The following is a 6,000-nucleotide window of genomic DNA, read 5'->3' as shown; positions in this document are numbered from 1 at the left end:
ATACCATGAATCTTCTTGAATCTTTTAGCTATCAATCTCCCTTTATAGGTATGCATATGACCATCCATGTCAGCCTTCCTCTTGAAGATCCATTTACACCCAATGGATTTGATCCCTTTAGGTGGGTCAACCAAAATTCATACTTGGTTAATGTACATGAATTCCATTTCGGACCTCATGGCCTCTAGCCATTTCTCATAATATTGGCTCATTACAGCTTCTTGATAGGATACAGGCTCGTTGAGATCAACAATCATTACATCACCATGGTCAGACAAGAAAAACAATATCTCTCAGGATGATGACGTGTTTTATTAGATATGTATAGAGATTGGTCTACTCGAACAGGTTGTTGCTTCACAACTTCTTACGGTGTGACAGATTCATGATCTATAACACTTTGTGGTGCCTATTTAATTTCCATTAAGGCCTCAATGTTAATTTATGTATCTCAAATTTCTTCAAGATCAACTTTGCTCCCACTAACTCTTCTAAAAATAAATTTTCTTTCTATAAAACACCATTTTTAGTGACAAACACTTTACCTTATGTGGGATTATAAAAGTAATATCCCTTCATTTCCTTAGAATATTCTACAAAATAGCACTTATCTAATTTAGGTCCTACTTTCTTTGGGGCTTGACATCGAACGTAAGTCTCACAATCCCAAATCTTTATAAAAGATATCTTGAGACTCTTCCCAATCCATATCGTATATGGTGTCTTTGTGACGGCTTTAGATGGAACACGATTAAGTGTGAAAACAACCATCAATAGAGCATGTCCCTAGAAAGAAGAGGGAAGATCTTTTTGACTCATCATTGATATCACCATATCTAATAAAGTACGATTTCTCCTCTCTGATATATCATTCTACTGTGGTGTTCCAGGTGGAGTAAGTTGAGATATGATCTCAAACATAATGAGATTGTCACAAAACTTTTGACTAAGGTATTCCCCATCTTGATTTGATCGAATCATCTTAATACACTTTCCAAGTTGATTTTGTACTTCATTCTTGAATTCTTTAAACTTTTTAAAGATTCTGATTTGTGTTTCATGAGATACACATAGTCATATCTACTGAAATTATCAGTAAAAGTAATGAAATATTGATAGTCTCCTCTAGTTGCTATATTGAAAGGGTCGCAAACATCAATATGTATGAGTCCTAACAAATCATCAACTCTTTCATTGTGTCCACTAAAATGAGTCTTTGTCATCTTGTCTAGTAGACAAGATTCACATACCTCATATGATTCAATATCAAATGAGTCCAAAAGTCTATTCTTATGGAGTTGTGATATACGATTTTCATTTATGTGACCCAAGTAACAATGCTAGAGATATGTTTTATTTAAATCATTAGATTTGAACCATTTTATATTTATGTTATAGATTGGGTTTTTAAAGTCTAGAACATAGAGCTCATTTAGAAGATATGCACTACAATAAATCATTTTATTTAAATAAATAGAACAACATTTGTCTTTTATTGTAAATAAAAAAATTTTCTTATCAAAACAAAAAAATGGAGATAATATTCTTAGTTAAAGCGGACACATAATAGCACTCTTCAAGTTTTAAAATAAGCTCAGTGGGCAAAGATAAGGAATATGTTCCTACAGCTATAGCAACAACTCTTGCGTCATTGCCTACTCATAGGTCCACTTCGCCCTTTGTCAATGATCTAGTCTTTTTTTAGGCCCTTTACATTCATATAATTGTGAGATGCACAGTCGATATCTATATCCATGAAGAAGAAATAGATACATTGACTTCTAAAATATATATACCTGAGGCAGAAGTCTCACTTCTCTTCCTTTTTACTTCCTCTAGGTACAACTTGCAATTCCTCTTCTAGTGTCTGGTCTCACCACAGTTGAAGCATGCTCTTTCCTTAGCCACCCCACCTTTAGGTTTCAATGCATGAGACATGGTCTTGCCTTTGACTTAAGTCTTACCCTTACCTTTGGGCTATCGTTTGCCTTTTTCCCTTTTGCATTATCAAAATTGTACTAGGCTTTGTCTTCTTGAGATTGAGTTCAGCAGTTCTTAACATGCTTAACATCACAGGAAACGGCTTGTCAATTTCATCATGTTATAGTTCATGATAAATTGACTATAACCTTCAGGCAACGATTGTAGAACAAGGTCAGTGGTCAATTCTTGGCCCAATGAAAATTTCAATCTTTTAAGGTTCTCAACGTACCCAATTATTTTAAGTACATGAGTTCCTACGGGACATCCTTCTTGCATCTTGCATTAAAATAAAGCTTTAGATATCTCAAATCTCTCGTGCCTTGTTTACCCCTGATATTGTTGTCTAAGAAGTTCAACCATATCATGAGCATCCATGTTCTCATGTTGCTTCTAAAGCTCAGAGTTCATGGTTGCAAGAATAAGACATGACACATATAATGCATCATCTTGATGCTTCTTATAAGCATCCTTATCAGCACGAGTAGTAGTAGGGGCAGGTAGTTCGGAAATAGGTTGCTCTAGGACGTATAGTTTTCCTTCTTGCTTGAGGATAATTCTCAAGTTTTTGTATTAGTCTTGAGTGTTGGATAGCTGCCTACGTCACCCACTACGTGTTTCCTCCTGACGATGCCACTGTCACAATGCCGAACCACCTCTCCGCCGAGCCATCCTCATCTATTGGTCCCTTTATTGAGAAGTCACTTCAGACAGCCCAATTCTGGCTACCAGTATTGCTGCCTCCACCTAGCATCATGTCTTGGCCGAGACCATCGTCGCAGAGTGTCGGACGTCGTCTTACCGTGAGCTATTTCTGGAGCAGCAAACAACCAACGCAAAGAGGTCGAAGGGTAATGAATTTCTTGACCTAATCTTGGTTGACTTATTTTAGTTTCGATTGGAAATTAGAATTTAAATGTGATATATAGATTTGGGTAAATTTTAGATAATCAGAATTGTTGTTTAATGAAGTAGAGAACTTAATACATAAGTTCTGATCTAACTAAGTAATTGGTTAGAAATCTGGATCAAGGATTAAGTGGATTTAGCTTAGTTAAGTTTTGATCATTTGTAGGGTGAAAGTATGGTAGGATAATTAGGTTAATCCAATTAGGTTTTCCTAATCGGTTTAGGATTAGGTTTGGTTATTCGATGTATGGTAGAACTTAGCTATGATTTGTATTCTATGTTGCGGGGTTTTTATTCAATTTAAAGTAGACTCTTGGACTTGAAGAATATTCAATGCGACTTACATTTGAGGCGGGTATTTCTTTTCTTGCTCTCATTAGTACATTGACCTTAGTGCATGACTTATTACTTTGTTTGATAGTTGTATTTACCTTGACTCTGTTCGCAATACTTCATGAGTTCGATACTTGTTTGTTTGATCTTTGAGTTGATCTATTTGTATCCATGCAGTCTCATATTTGCCATTCCTCTCATGTAGTGTACACACATGTATGATGTGTACAATAGGATGATGCTTATCTTTTGTTATGTATATATCATGTAATATACACACGTGTGTGGTGTGTACAATAGGTTGTTTGCCATTATAGCTATTCATATCTTGTAGTTGTGCATACGTGTGTAGCGTGTGTTGATGATAGTTATCATGCTAGATATGATTGTGTACCATTGTATAGAGTTTATATACTCTTGTTGATGTGGCAGGTCACTATGTAAGTGACATTACACTAGTTGCTTCCTGACGACTATGTCTCCCTTGCGATGTTGAGAGAGTTGATAGTGACTAGTATATCTTATCAACCATGTCTCCTACTAGTGGTTGATGTCCATGGCTCCCCCTACGATGTTGAGAGAGTTGACAATGACCAGTATATCCTATCGACTATGTCTCCTACAAGTGGTTGACATTCATGTCTCCCCTATAATATTGAGAGAGTTGACAATAACTAGTATATTTTGTTGACCATGTCTCGTACGCAAGGTTGTCAAAATCGATAGTTGAAGTAAGATCATTGGAGCAGTCATAAAATTGGATCGTAAAATCAAATCATAAAATCGTAAAATTTTACATCATACTTTAAATCAGTTTTAAAAGAAACCTGATATATTCTTTTTAATTGATCATTTAATATTGCAATCCAAATTATAACATAAATCTACATATAGAAAATTTTAATTCATATAATCATAAACTACTCATAGTTTTAAACTTTCAAACAACCAAATACTTGCCATGAAAACATAATATTATTCAAATCTAAAGTTTAGGTCCAAAGATAAATAAAACACAAGATAACAAATTAATATAAATCATCTATAGACAAGTGCAAATCATCACTTCCGTCACTATCATTGTCACCATCACTATCATCATTAACATGATGAACAATACCAGAAACATCGTCAACACCACCTGCAACATTTCCACTCCCTTCTTCATCAACTAGATGGATTGGCTCCACATCATGACCATCAACTTCATTGATTTGATCCAAATCCTCTCCATCATCTCCATCTATCTGATCATTTTCTTCAGGTATCCATTCATCATCTGATGAGAGATCATCAATGGTAAATGGCTCTTCTTTCTTTTACTTCCTGTTGATCATCTTCATATTGGACATAACAAAAACCAAGTCATTCATCTTCTTTTGCTGCAATCGGTTTCTTTTCTTTGTATGAACCTAAAAATATAAAAATAATTATATTCACATATTACAAAAAAAAACTAAATATTATATATAAATTATTACCATCTCAAATGCACTCCGATTACGTTCACATCCAGATGATCTACAAGTCAAACTAAGAACTCGAATGGCAAACTTCTTTAATTCAAGGCACCCATCACCATAAGAATCCCACCATACTGCAGGTGTTTTTTTGTCCCTTGCTACTATCGCAGCATTAATACCAAATAACCCTTTTGCACTTTTGAAGTCCTCAATTTGCATATCTATCTTATCTCTATCAATTTGAGAAGTAACCAACCTATCCAAGCACTGATAGAGATTAAGTTTCAACTCCATACTTACTTTAAAATTTGGACTATATTGGTATTGTTGATTAAGAAAATAAGTAGCAGCATGTAATGGTCTGTGTAGCTGAAGTTCCCATCTTTCATCTATGATATTCAATATTGGCTGAAACTTAAAATGGACAACATAATTTTATATGTCAATAAACTAAAATAAATTATTGATAATAATAGATAATAAATTAATGAAATGTAAAAAATGTATCTTACTTTCTCTTCACATTATTAAAATTAGCCTGTATTTGTTCTTTGGCACAATCCATTGCATTGTAAATGAAACCCATAGCTGGTTTCTCTTCTGAGTCAACCAATTGAAGCACTTTAATTAAAGGGAGAGTGGCCTTTAGACATACAACCACATTATGCCAAAACTTACTATCCTAGATAATTTGCTCAACACACTTTCCTTCATTGGTTTTAGCAAAAATATACTTGTCTTCCATGATTGGGATGAGAACATTGTCATTAGAAAGACCTTCAATTCTTTGAAACAACTCAAAGTTAAGTAAGTAGTTGAAAATCGTGTAGCGGCTGGTCGAATCAAATCTCTACTCTTTGTAAAATGTCTCAACATGGAAATGAGTAAAGTCCTTGAATAAATGTTAAGTAGCAACCCTCCTTGCTTTGGTAATAGTTTCTTTTTGAACTTCTAATTTCTTCTCAAAATCTTCAAGAATCAAGTCAATGCAATGAGCTGCACAAATAGTCCAATAGAGATTTTTCCTTTTTTCCAATCATCTCGATAGCAGCTTTACAGTTTGCAGCATTATCAATGTTACTTGAACCACATTTTCTCCACCAACTTCATCTATGATCTCATCTAACATCTAAAATACCTTTTTTGCTATTTTTGAAACGTCCGATGTATCAATAGATTTCAAAAACATAGCTCCCCTTGGACTATTCACCAAGAAATTGCAAATTGAATGCCTTTTTTATCTGTCCATCCATCAGACATGACTGAACATACCGTTTTTCTCCATTCAGCTTTGTACACCTCAAGTAACTCCTTA

This window comes from Zingiber officinale, chromosome 1A (assembly GCF_018446385.1).
Source record: "Zingiber officinale cultivar Zhangliang chromosome 1A, Zo_v1.1, whole genome shotgun sequence".
Taxonomy (NCBI): Eukaryota; Viridiplantae; Streptophyta; class Magnoliopsida; order Zingiberales; family Zingiberaceae; genus Zingiber; species Zingiber officinale.
This window is presented reverse-complemented; position numbering follows the sequence as displayed.